Genomic DNA, 15,347 nt, shown 5'->3' with positions numbered 1-15,347 from the left:
TAATTAGACTGCATTCTTATGAAATAAAGGCAACATTTACTGTATAAAAGATACTTAGCCATTCGTAGATATTGGACCTTGAGCATCTGAAGAGGTACATTAGTAGGTTTGTCAAATAAATAACATAATGTGTGATTAGTACTTAGAAAGTCAACAAAATGGAGGTGAATGAAGGAACTAGGTAGGGCATAAAATGTTAACATTGTAGTTAAGAGATGAGGTAAACTGCAGGTTTATAGACAATTATGTATATGGCTATCATAAGGTTTATATTAGAAATATAGAGGTGGGAAGTGAGCAGTGCCACAAAACTATGTATTTGGCTGGCAGATGTTATTAAAATTATTCAGATATTGGTGAAGACTGATTGTGGGTATAGAATTTTGAATGAAGAGAAATGGTTTGATGATATGGCAAGCCAAAGATAACAGTGGCATTTAGCCTGGAGATATATAGAAGCAGATGCATAAATTTGACAAGTAAAGTTTCAGTAGTGTGTTAAATATATTTGCATTCTGAATTAATTCCAGTGGTGGTAGGATGCATTTACATAGTTTAACATCACTATATGAATATAGAGAATTACTTGCAGCATTGGATAATTTAGTTATAGTGAGTAGTGTTTTTCTTTAGAGTGTAAAATTCTATTGGGCAAGTTGTATTGTATTAAGTTGCTAAGGGCTGAGCAATTTTCTGGCTTATAGAAGAGTCTGCATATTGTAGTTGGCTGAGAAAGATGGTGGTTCTAAGCAGTTTAATTCTCTGAGTGCTAGATAGTGGTGTGATCTATTGTTACAGTTTACTACAAATCTGGCTATTTTATTATAACATTGCTCAAGGTTTGACAGTTGCGAAACTTGAAAGTTAGTGATCATTGGGGCAGCACAGATGAGAGATGGCACAAAGAATCTAGAGGCTGTATGTCTTGTGGCTATGTCAGTGAGGTTGATTTTTACTCTGTATAATATACCTAGTTTTTGATGATTTTTTTAAACACTTGTGATACATGATGGTCGAATTTCAACTGGTTATTCATGATGGCACCCATAAATTTTTTTTTTTTTTTTTTTTTTTTTTTTTTTGTTTACTAGTTCTATCATGGTGTTATTGTTACAGATGATAGTGAATAGTGTTGTTATATTAGTGATGAGTTTTGGGGTAAAGAGCAGTAGTTTAGTTTTTAGGGTTTATTAGTAGTTGTGAATTATTTCAGTCGATAAGAAGGATTGTTGTGTAAGGCCTTGGGATTTTAAGAGGGATTTAGCAGAGCAGATTAGAGTTGAGTCACCAGTATATTGAAAAAACAAAAAAAACACCAAACAAGTTAAATGTACAAAGAAAAAAAACCGCTGCCAAAGTCCACGAGTCACCACCAATGTTTATTGTATTATAAGCGCTTTCATGCACCTTTCATTAGTGCACTTCTTCAGACAATAACATACAGCCAACAACCATATTATATAGTGAAACTAATCAATTAATCAATCAATTAATGTGATAACATTAAAAATGTTAAAAAAAACATCAATACATCCTACTAGTTTAAACTAAAAACTGAAAAACAAACTGACAGCACTAAAAAAAATATGCAAATACATAAAAGCTGATATATTTTAAAAATCAATTAACGTTGCAAAGCTTTTAGCCTGAGTAAACATTTGATAGAAGAAGCATCGTTAATCCCTGGATATACATAGGCGTTTGTTTTCAATTGCCATATTAGTTCCTGTTCTTCTAATTTTAATTGCCAAGGACCACCTCTAGGGTTCTGGGTAACTTGTTGTACTATAGTAAAGTGGAATTTATGGGAATTAAACTCAATTATATGCCTAGCCAATGCATTAGTAACCGAGCCTTTGGAAATTGCATATATATGCTCGTAAATACGCTGTTTAAACTGGCGTTCAGTCTTGCCCAAATAAAATACTGGGCAAGACTGGCAAGTGGCCAAATAAATGACACCTTGGGATTCACAGTTGTATTTATCAGGGGTAAGATACCTACAACCCCTAATATAAAAACACGTCCTCGTCTGAATATACTGACAATATTTACACCTGCCACACTAAACATCCCTTTCTTGTGTTTAAAATAACTGTGCGGTAACTCAAATAGTGACTTTAAAGTAACACCTTTTTTGAAAACCACGGTTGGTTTGAAACCAAGTATTTTCTTAAGGCTCGAGTCTTGCAGTATTAGATCCCAATTATTATTCAATATTTCCCTAAGAGGGATAGATACATCATTAAACTGGGTAATAAAACTAGTGACATAATTTGATTTAACAGATGAAACAGAGGACGATGATGTCGACAAAAAAAATCAGATAACTGCGTCAAAAAATCAGAAAAATAACCCCTCCTTAAAATAGAACTTAAAGAACCTTCAAGTCTTTTCCGTGAAACTTCCACAGTTAAAGCAAGAATTAAAGATGATGGATAACCACGGTTAGAAAACATCCGCCCCAACGTATTACATTCTTGATAAAAATCATCGTCATGGGAACACATTCTGGACGCCCTAACTAGCTGGCCTTTTACCACCCCTCTTTTTTGAACAAATGGGTGGTTGCTGGTAAAATGTAAGAAAGAATTACTATAAAAAGGTTTTCGATAAATTGTGGTTCTAAATCGATCATGAACCACATCTTTGTATATATTAATGTCAAGAAAGTTGATACCATGTTTATGATATTGGAACGTAAATTCCAAAAACGATGTAAAGGAACCCTAGAGGTGGTCCTTGGCAATTAAAGTTAGAAGAACAGGAACTAATATGGCAATTGAAAACAAACACCTATGTGTATCCAGGGATTAACGATGCTTCTTCTATCAAATGTTTACTCAGGCTAAAAGCTTTGCAACGTTAATTGATTTTTAAAATATATCAGCTTTTATGTATTTGCATATTTTTTTTAGTGCTGTCAGTTTGTTTTTCAGTTTTTAGTTTAAACTAGTAGGATGTATTGATGTTTTTTTAACATTTTTAATGTTATCACATTAATTGATTGATTAATTGATTGGTTTCACTATATTATATGGTTGTTGGCTGTATGTTATTGTCTGAAGAAGTGCACTAATGAATGGTGCATGAAAGCGTTTATAATACAATAAACATTGGTGGTGACTCATGGACTTTGGCAGCGGTTTTTCTTCTTTGTACATTTCACCAGTGTATTGAACTAGGGTAGCAATTTTTGGTAGCAGTATAGAGGTATTGATGAATATGTTGAAAAATATGGGGCCTAGTATAAATCCTTGTGAGACACAAATAGTTACTGCCAAGAAGGTGTAGAAATCATCTTTCCATTCCACTGAATTACCTTCAATGATTTACATTTCATGTTGTACAGAATTCTTCTCTAAAATTCTCAGTTTGAATACACACCTCAGTGAGGATACATCACATCTTCTGTACCTTTCTAATTTTTACTAAACCTCTTGACATTGCATCCCTGTTGTCACTCAGCCTCTTCTATACAATGTGATATGAGCCTTATACAAGGGGAAGGTGACTGCTTGTAGAACGTTGTTGACTTTATAGTTTTTAGTTATGTGTACTTAGACCACTACAAGCATAAAGTATGAAAATCTTTAAAGAGACTGAAACATGTCAAAGATAGCTCTTGAAATGTGCACCTTTTCTGACTCAGAATATGCAGAAGCCCTGTGGTATTCTATTGCATGGCTCCACGGCTGTGTAAGGCAAATGTCCTTCAATGACAATACAGTGCATGAAATAATAAAATGAGAATGTTTGCAAGTATTTGGCTATAAAATGGAGGTAAGTGAAGGAACTAGATACGGCAGAAAATGTTAACATTGTAGTTAAGAGGTGGGGTATAAAAGCAGGCTTATTGATAATTATGTATATCGCTATCATGTGGTTTATACTAAACGTATAGAGATGGAAGGTGAGCAGTATCACAAAACTATGTATATCGCTGGCAGATGCTATTATAATTGCTATCTTGATGTACTCATCGTCTGCTAACCTGTTCACAATAGTCTCTGCATGTTGGATGAAAAGGGCTTGCATGTGAAATTTGTTGTTTCTGTAGAGTTTGCTCTCTTCTCTCCATCTCAAAACACACACAGACATGTAAAACATATGTGCGCACACACATAGACATGCACAAAAAAACACACACAAGGTGTATACAAGATGGTATTTGCATACTCCATCTGCACCCACAGACACTGACTGTAGACAAAGTACAGAGCTATCAGCCCATAACAGTACAAGCTTCAATTGCCAGACAGTACTTTGAGTGTGCATATGTGTATATGAGTGTGGATATCTATGTCTGCATGCATGTCTGTGTGTGTGTGTGTGTGTGTGTGTGTGTGTGTGTGTGTGTGTGTGTGTGTGTGTGTGTGTGTGTGTGTGTGTGTGTGTGTGTGTGTGTGTGTGTGTGTGTGTGTGTGTGTGTGGTAATAGCTATGAGAAGAGAGCCATGAACATCCTAGTGTAACCTAATAAAGGTAGATCATAACGGTGAATCATTCACTCTGCAAATGGTCTGTAACTATTGGGTTCATCACACCCTTACAGTGCCTGCAGATCTGCTGTTCAGTGTGCATGGTCTTTCCCTTCACAGGATAAGATGATATGTAGGAGAAATACAAGACATTTACTTTTTAGTCATTCCCTGGGCAGATATGAACCATATGCGTTCCAAGCATGTAGAGGTCTGGCATGCCACAGTCCTTTCTAAGTCCCACCCAAATGTGTGCAGTCTGCTTTGAATGTAAGATACTACTGTAGTAATAAAATATTTGTAAATAAGAGTGATTGCAAACAACCCCACACAAAACCACAAATACAAACACACACAAGCATGTATAATGTGTGTGTGTGTGTGTGTGTGTGTGTGTGTGTGTGTGTGTGTGTGTGTGTGTGTGTGTGTGTGTGTGTGTGTGTGTGTATATATGCCAAAATATCTAACACTCAAAATATTGAAAAGGAAAGCCTATTTTATGCAGGGGCAATCTTCCCTGCACTCCATATTTTCCTTGCAACTTATATATTTCAACTCTGGGATTGCATAAAAGTGAAAAAGGCAAATACCAAATTTTCAATATTCTGAATTTTAGATATTTTGTGCCAGAAACAGCTTTTAGATATTCTGACTTTAGATTAGATGAATATCACTGTTATATAGCTATATAGTATAATCAAATAGATAGCTAGATAGACAGATAAATAGATAGACAGACCAATAAACGTAATGTGTTCACATTCTACCATCCCCAAAACCGATATTTTTTCTATCTCAGATACTTGTCAGTATGCATTGTGAGCATCACAATGACAGATCGTTTATTCATAAGGCGAACAGCTGAGTGCCTTTAATGCACATCTAGAATATTTACTTTAATGTGACCCTTGAATTAATATATACCATTTATTAAATGAAATACTAGTTGAATTAATTTTGGCTGCAGTATTTATGTTATTTATATTACTATTTTCTAGCCACATAATCATGAAAAGGACAAATTTGCTGCATTTCATTATTGACTTCACCTAATCTTAGTTTTGGGAACTGTTATATTTCACTTGTTGGAATACGTTGACGTGATAGGAGGTAGGTTAGTAATATACCTCAGGTATATAAAATACAGACATAATGCTCAAACTATGATTTTTTTACTGAGTTCTATTTCCTGTATTTTTCTGATTTATGCTAGTACGTGTGCCATACCACATTTTACAGGTGCAGGAATGGTAAAAGCAGAATATCCTTCTGCTAGATAGAAGTAAAACTTTGCCTACCTGAAGATATTAACAGTGCCTGACGTTCTTGCTTACCAGCAGACATACGGAGTGAAAATTTGCACTTCTAGTAAAATGTGTATGGTAGACATCACACACGTGTAAGGTAAGAGAACCAGCTTGTTACAGGTAGTCATTTGCTACACGGCAAGTTAATTATTTTAATTCTTTAAACATATTTAGCAATGACTATCATTCTAAAATAAAGTGTTTTGGTATCAAAAGACTTAATGTGGTTATTTTGGGGGAATTAGCACAGCATTTCCTACCTCTAGCTTTCCTGCATTCATCGACTAGTCAGCTACTGATTACGAGATCTACTATTCTTTAGGTCCTCTGGTTCTGTGGCATTTCTTTTACTAGAGCTGAACATTCTCATCATATCTGCTAGAAAAAGAAAAAAAAATGCTATTGTTTTGTCAGGTTTATGTGGCAGTTAAAAGCTGACTTCCTGACTTCTTTTATTTGGCTGCATGACATTTGGCATTTTGCCACTCAAGCACACAACATGCATTCTAAATAGGGAACGGCTACAGAGGTAGGAACCTCTGTAGCATCTGAAAGCTCTTACATTATGCTTCAACTGGATTTACTGACAGCGTCCTTATGCTGCAGCTTCTGTACTCTACCCCCTTCATCTCATACTGTTTTGAACCTCTACACAAAGGTATATGTGACCAAATATTTGTGGCAGTGCATTTCAGGATAGTGTTTTCTCATCTCATTCCTGAATACACATATATAGGCATACACACAGGCACACTCATGCACACGTATACACACACACACACACACACACACACACACATGCAGTGGGCATCATACCTGTCAACCTCTTATAGCAAGAAATCTGGACAACGCCATTAATAAAAGGCAGACAAAGGCTCAAAAATAGGGACACTTTTTAAATATTGCTCTTATAAACTTAGAAAGTTGATAGAATAACAGGTTTTGCTTTAGCATTCATTTTATGAAGGGTATGAAGTCAAAAACTCAAATGTCTGTCATTATTTTCTAACTGAAATATTTAACGATTTGCCACTAATTTGCCAGAAAAACCCAATTTTACGAAAAATGGATTAAAAATATCAGTCAAAAATCTTGCATAACTGTATACTTGAGAGGTATGGTGGCCATGTAATTATTTTACACATACTGGCCATGTTGCCTTGCTAACTCTTTAGTTTTACAGGGAGATTTGCATGGGCTTAGACAGCTACCGTCTTGACTCCTCCCCTTATGTAATGGAAGACTATCTCTGTGTCTCTTTGCTTTATTAGGCTGCTGCCTAATACCTTCTGTGGCATCACATCCTTATACATTCCTGATGTGCTACAGGCTTTCTCCTTTCTAACTCACCTTCTTTTGGTATGTACTTCACAAGACATCTACAACAACTGGAAAGGCAGCAGAAATACCTCACAAAGAGGATTACCGGCCTCAAACAGATGCCCTACGCAGACCGTCTCCAAAAACTCCAGCTTTACTCTGTCACATATCGCCTACTCAGAGGTGATCTCTGCCTAACATACAAAGCTATGTCAAACCCAGAGCTGTTGGACATGCTCCACTTAAAGAAGTCCCAATCCCTCTGAGCTACACGCTCTAGGGAGCTAAACCTTGTCACCACAATAAACAGAACATGCCGGATGAATAGATTCCTGTCCCAGAGACTTCCCATACTCTGGAACAAACTACCTATCTATATCAAACAAAGCTCCTCATTAGTACTCTTCAAGAAAAATCTTGATGATTGGATGGGAAATAGAAACTTCACCCCGGGGATCACTTCTGTGGCTCTGCTCAACAGTGGCACAGGAAAATATTTTTCTTGGGTGGCAAAGGCCAGGGTACCTTTTTGGCTGGGCTTGAATAGGCCCTAGGGCCGATAGCCTAGTACGTACCTATGAACCTATGAACCATCTTTCATCTCTCATGTATCCCTGGGCTCCCCTTCTCAACTATTTCACAGATAGCACTCTCCATCTAGATATCCAATGCATCCTTTGCAAACGACTTCCTATATGTTCAGTCCTTATCCATGTAGCCCCTCATAGCTTCCTGCAGAAAAGTATGCCTTCACAGAACAGTTTATGGAGACAGAGAATGGACTACTGGAATGAGAGATAGAAAAGAAATCTACAAGGTTAATCAAAAGAGCATAGGACAGGTGGAAAAGAGTTGAAGGGGAAGATGGGAATGGAGGAGAGGTAGACTGCTGTATGCACCATATGTGACGACTAAGTGGGGTAATTCTGCTTTTTTCATAAACAATGTATGTAATCATTTCAAATTAATGCACATACCTATGTTTGCATGTAGTCTAGATGTTAGAGCACTACATAGAAGTGAATTGTCCTAATATCAGATCATATACAAAGGTTCCCATGCATGTACAACAGTTAAGCTTCATGTATAAAGCACATATAGCAATCTCTTTGTACAGTCTCATAGGCGTTATGATTGCATGTGTTGGTCAGGGCTGACTTGAAATGTCTTCTGACTGCTCCATAGTTCACAATGCTGTTATGTGCAAGGCGGCTTGTGTCTAACACAGTGCAAGGCACACATGTTAAGTAATATTAATAGAATCTGGGTCCCAGCTGAAGTCATGTCTAATTGCATAGACCCTAAGAATTCTGGCTAGCTGCTCTGAACTGCAACTACAAGGGAAATGTATTAGGAGGTGAATATTAAATGTCTTCCTACTCTGAATAAAAATGAGGGGAGTGGGGGTAGATAACCATTTTACATATGCTATACTTTGAGATTAAGGAAAAGGCACACATCCATATATTTTGATGGTATATTGGATCACACTCTTATGAATGTTCTACAAAGCCAAGGTGTATATTTTTGACAGGACAATGCCTATGCGGGAGGAGGAGGGGGTATGCCTGGTGCTTGGGCCTGTCTGTAATGAGAATTACAATATTTCTGCACCAGTCACATCACTGTGTCCCAAGTGTAGAAAAATGGTTGGATATGTGCAGGTGGTATAAAGTTAAGTGAGTGTCCTTTTGTAAATCCTTCTATTAATTTTCAGGTACATGCATAGTAATAGGGTTTTGTCATGCAGTAACATAAATAAACCTGTTTGTTGCTGGATTGTAAATATGGGCTTTAAAACATACACTGCATTACAAAGTAGCTGCACTGCATCCTGCCTTGTCCGCTGCCACCATGCAACCATGGGAGGGGTGATTTATAAAACTTTCAGCCTTCCTAGCCATAGTTGTGGAGCAATCATACCTTTCAACAGACCAGATTTTCACAGAATGTTAAGATTTTTGCCTCATATTTTGGGTCAGTTCCTGATAAAATCTGTGGCTTTCTGGCAAAACTCTGTGGACTGAAGTCACTAAATAAGGATATACATCTGAGTTCCAGACTTCATATCCTACAAAACAATGCATGCTAACATGAATCCTGTTATTCATGCAGGTTTCTAAGTTTCTAAGAACAATATTTAAAAATCTATCCCTATTTTTGGGTGTTTGTCCTCCATTATTTTAGGTTTTGTCCGGATGCCTTGCACTAAGAGGTTGAGAGGTATGGGAGCCATGCATATTATATGCTAGCCACCTGACAGTGTCAACACTGGCTCTAGTGATGGTCATTGTTGAAGTGACACCCCGACCCCATGAGGAAAATGAGTAAAAGTGGTTGATACTGATGTCAATGCTAAGGAAGGGATCTTGTGCTACTTGTATGCAATTGGTGTGAGGGTGATGATGTCAAATGATGTACCCTTACATCACATAAGGAAGGATAATGTTATTGCTCAGCAGGGATATGCAGTGCAGAACATGACCATTGCAAAGAACATGGATGCTTGGCTATTGTGGGAGAGGGTGCACATCTGCAGTTGTAGCTTCATAAATTTATGGCCCCTTTGTGCATTCTCCTTCCTTTACTCACATATATTTGAGTAAAGGAAAATAACATGCCATCATTCTTTGTATACCTAATCTGTACCTGGAGCCTTCAAAATATGAGGTAGTATGTGCTCCTGTTTTGGGGAGTTTGTACATCTTTTATTCTCTGTTGCCTCACAGCAAGAGGTTCTCCCGTTCAATTCTCGGCTGGAGTGAGGGGAGTGCCTTCTGTGTGGAGTCTGCATGACCTCCCAGCGGTTAAATGGGTGTTCGAAAGACATGCGTAAATGGGTGTGCCTTCGTTGAAGGTTGGACATTGAGCAGGCACCTCAGCATTCGTGAAAATCTACTGCCAATCATTAGCGGACCGGAGTTCTGCTGTGGTGACCCCTAACCGGGAAAAGACGAAAGACAACAACAAACAACAAGTACATCTTTTTATTCTCTGTGTAGTGCTCTAGTAGGTGATTTTGTCATGTATCTGTCTTACAGAACTGTGTGCATACATATACTATGAATTATGGTCAATCAGATATGCAAATGTAATGCAATAGTTCCCCATTGCTAACCCGTTCTACCACACAGACCACCACCCACCCCATCCCCCACAATTCAGACTCCTTTTAACAGTTTCATGGCCATAAGCATTTTTAGATTTCTACTCACAGCATGCCCGGGAGCATGTATTTATTTGTTTATATTCATTTACCATGGTAAGTCAACTGGATAAATATTTTTACTGTATGTTGTGTAACCCAACCAGGATCATTCTACTGGTTTTGCAGGTTTTGTACTGAGTAAATTTCTGATGTTATTGCATATGGTTATTTTTGTATTATTTTGTTTCAGATTTAAAGTGTCTGTCATGGAAGGCTTATTTTTTTGTTTGATTTAGCTTTTAATTTGGTTTTATTGTAGCAGAGTGCAGCAGATATTGTTTAGCGATGGGGAAGTTCTAATTATGGGGTGTTTGTTGTTTTTTCATGGTTGTGAGGCCATATAATTAGTACATACAGATAAGGGAGTGTGGGAGGCAACGCCACTACCTGTGGGGATACTGGGAGGACTGTTTTTCATCAGAAACACTTGTTTTTGTCAGATATGATATAGGTGTTTATAGATTAATAGATTCATAGATTGTTATTAGGGTAACAACTTGGGGGGGGGGGCTTTCTAGGCTATGCCTAGTTAAGTTTTCCCAAAAGAATAATGACATTCTGTATCCAAGCAGGACATTGTGGGCCAGGTATTTATAAGTTAACTCTCTCCATAAGAGACATGCGTGCCAGGCCAATAATACATTTCCTTATTCCTCATCCACTAGTGTAGGTTGCACTTAAATTGGGTAATAGAAGAACTCAGCTTAACATGGATGGGAAGCCTGTTCCATAGGAGGGACACATATATATGTCTCTCCAGCATGTTCTGTTTAAGTCATAGACAAAATTCAGGTCCTTAGACCTTGTATTTCTGGTACAATTTAACTTACAAATATGCAGTGGATTCATAAGTATGAGGTTTGCGGATGACTAGTAAGTCAGGTGTAGATCACCCCTCAGCAATCTATAGGAGACTGAGTTGAGGGAAAATTGTTACACCTTGTATTCCTTTTGTAAAGAACCTCTGAGTTCACCGTAGTTGCTGCATATGCCTGTTTAGGTATATACCAAAGGGAGTATTGTACTCTGTGATTGGTCTGATAAGGGCAGAGTACAGTGGGATAATGACCTCTCTTGACCTCAGTGCAATGCAATTACTTATAAGTTGCACAACCTAAAATGATTTCCTCACCACTGTAGACACATGGTGGTCGAAGGTAAGGCTATTGTCTATGTGTGAAGCCAGATCCCTGACCACTGGGTCAACTCTAAGGGATGTATTATCAACATAGTAATTAGCTGGGATGGTTGACTCTCAAAGGGTAAAAGGTATTTCTTAGCATTCAGTTTAAGACTATAGCTTTGGCACCATTTGTTAATCAGAGATAGGCCTTCTTGAAGAATGCTAGTGCCTGAAGAGGAGTCGATGATAACCCCCAGCTTGCAATCATCTACAAACTTAGTCAGCCGTAAACCTTCAACATTTGCTTCCACTTCAGAGAAATATATGCTAGCTTTGAAATAGTTCCTAAAAGTTTTTGATTTCACTGGGTCCCCAGATTAATTTTTTTTCCAGCAATACTGCCTTATGGTTTGATCTGACGAGCGAGGACATTACATTGGGTGAGTAACGTTGCTCCACTGTGTTTGTGAGTACAAGGTCAAGGATGTTTGCATCCCTGGTAGGAGAATGGACCCAGCTGTTCTAGGATGCTGATATTAACAAAGTTTAGGAACTGCTGGGCTTGTGCATTAGAAGTGGTGTAAGATTCCCAGTCTATAGAGGGATAGTTGAGATCCCCCATGAATATTGCATTTGGTTGAATGTTGAGGGATACTCAACTTTCTAAGTTTTGAGTATAGTGGCTTCATTTACTATAGTCTGTCCTAAATTACATTAATCCAGGATACTACCTTTATAACTTCTTAGCACCATATGTAAGCATACTCAAAATCTTCTTTTCTCTGGCTGCTATAGATTCCTTACTTAAACTGAAACGGCTGTCTGTATGAGCTAGAAATCTCAAAAAGGCAACAAAAGTCATGTTGCAGTACCTCTTATCTCATACCCATAAGAGATAGTACTGTTTTATTTCAGTGCATTCCTCAGCCTAGAATCAGTAATGTAAGATAACACTTCATGGCCCATTGCATCTGTATGGCAGTAATGCTTATTAACAGACATTTCTGTATGTCCAGCCCTTCTGACACATTAGAGGACATGCTATTATTATGCACTGCCCACCTTTTCATGTACAGGGGCCTCCTGGATTAAGAATAATGCACTAATCAAAATATTTCCTTTAATCTAGATTTTTAATCTGAATTTTGAAATATGCTTATAAGAAGGCATCCGTTTACAAGCTGTTCATTATATCACCATGCTTAATAACAGCAATTCTAGGATGGTTAAACAATATAATGCCCTGGATTCATCCACATCCAAGTATCCATAGACAAGGTTCTCTACCATGTTGGGACCAACTATAGGTCACCCTCTATGATCCACAAAACTCACAACTCTTACTTAGACCTACTAAGAGATGCTCACCATCCAACCAAATACCCTATTCTTGGGAGGTGGTAACTACCACACTATAGACTGAGAGATCTACACTGCCTCTAACTCACAGGCACAACAATTTCTGGACTTTTATCAACACAGACAACCTGTACCAGATAGTGCACCCCCCAACCAGAAGATCAAACATATTGGCCCTAGTACTCACCAGCATAGGAGAACATTGCACCCCCCCATCATGTCCTCATTGGTAAAGTTGGACTACAAAGCTGACCCAGAAAATCTAGCTAAACCTGTGACATTTAGGAACACTTTTAAAACAAACTACATCCTATTAAACAACAGCTTGTCAAAATTCATGGCTCCGCCAAAGCCAGAAAACATAGCTACCTATGAAGAATTATTTACAGAAACCTTGTACAAACATGTAAATGACTGCATTGAGGTTGCCATACCTACCACAATTATGCTCATATCTAATACCAAAAACAAAATACACTGGGGGAATCCTTACCTTAACAGGCTATATAACAAAAAAAAAAAAGATAAAAAAAAGCATAGCCCAAAATCAGAAAGAGCAACTCTCATAGCAATACGAGCTCTCTTATTCAACTAAACAAGAAACTAAGAGGTCTAATGAAGTCCATCAATACCAGTTATGAGGTCAGGATAGCCTCCCAGGCTAAGGACAATCACAAGGCCTTCTTCAGCTATGCCAGGAACATTCAAGGTAATAGTCAGCAGTGTGCAGAACTGGAGCTAGATGGCACAACCTTCACTGACCAGGGTGACATAACAAATTTACTGGCTGTTAAATTTAGCTTTTAACTTCACCCCCACTATCCCCTGTGAAATCCATTCTAGCATATCCCCTCAACTATTAAAAGGGAGCAGCTTCTGGAGGTGCTTGCTAAGGCCAAAAATACTGCTTCAATGAGCCTTGACAGTATCACTGGTTGCCTCCTAAATAGCCTAAAACATGACCTAGCAATACCACTTGAGACACTCCAGCTACAGCCTCAAAACAAGTTACCTGCCAGGAAAATGAAGGACCACAATGGTCATCACTCCTCATTAGGGTGGACCATCAACTGACCCCAAAAGAACAGATCCATCAGTCTGACAAGTCTAATATGCAAAGCCATGGAACAAATTATGAAAATAATGAAATAATGAACGAGGATATTGGCAACACACAAACACTGGATGCATCCAGTCTGGCTTTGTTAAGGGAAGGTCTTGTCTACTTAACCAGATTGCAAATGACTGTAAATTGGGAGCTAACATAGAATCCCCCCAGGACAACATCCTACAAGACAGTCTAACACAAACAAATGACTGGTGTGAAAGCCACAGACTAAAACTCAATAGAGAGAAATGCATTATACTGCCCTTTGGAAAATCATCCACTCAAGCTAATTACTTCATTGATAGAACACCCCTAAGAGTTGACCCGATAGTTAGGGATCTGGGAACATATGAAGACAGTAATCTGGCATTCGACCAACATGTAGCTAAGATAGCAAGAAAAGCATTCTAAGTTGTCCAACTCATAAATAAGGTTATGGTACCCAGATCCAAGGAAGTAATAGTACCACTCTATTCAGCCCATATCAGACCCATCACTGAGTACAATGCCTCCTTTGGCATGTACTTAACCAGGCACTTGCAACAGCTGGAAAGTCCTCAAAGGTTCCATACCAGCAGAATACAGAGTATGAATATCTTGTCCTACACAGACTGCCTAGAGGTCCTATCTCAGTACTCAGTCTTCTACAGGTTCTGAGAGGTGATCTATGCCTAGCACATTAGGCATCTTCAGATCCAGCTCAGATGGATCTCTTGCACATCTGCAAGACAAACAGCACCTGAAACACTAGATCCAAAGACCTAAACTTTGCCTGTGATGTAAACAGAACCTGCTGGAGGGACTGATATATGTCTCGAATAATCCCTGCGCTATGGAATAAACTTCCCAACTACAAGACGGAGAGTTCATCCCCAACCCTATTCAAAATAAACCTTGATTATTAGTTGGAAAATTGCAAATTCACCCCTGTCTGGCCCCCATGTCTCTGATGAACAGAGGTTGACAGTAAGTAAATTAATCTCCAACAAAAATATCTCCCCCACCCCCGCATAACCCCTAACTACCTTTTCACTAACATACTCTACCATATAGATGTCTAAGGAACTCTAGGACAAAATTGGGTTGGATGGCATGGCTAGCCTTGTAAAGAGCCCGATAGTCATTAGCCTAGTATAAATCTACGAACCTATAAGATCTCCTGCTTATAAAATTAATATCCTCTTTTATTTATATTAAAGGGAGAGATAGAGAGAGAAAGAGACTTATAGCAAAACAGTTATCCAAACAGGTCATTATAGTCCGCATGGAGTAGTAATATACCTTCTCGTTTATTATTATGATTATAATTATTATTATTATTGCAATTCTGTTTCAACAATCAGTCTTTCATTATACAGATGACATGACAATGTTTCTATTAGAACTTCTGACAAATGCTCTCATTAGACACGTCGGACAACATGTTTTTCTTTATTGCTGCA

The sequence above is a fragment of the Protopterus annectens genome, chromosome 2.part0 (assembly GCF_019279795.1).
Source record: "Protopterus annectens isolate FY-2018-M chromosome 2.part0, PAN1.0, whole genome shotgun sequence".
Classification (NCBI taxonomy): Eukaryota; Metazoa; Chordata; order Ceratodontiformes; family Protopteridae; genus Protopterus; species Protopterus annectens.
The sequence above is the reverse complement of the archived record's forward strand: the minus strand, read 5'-3'. Positions refer to the sequence as shown.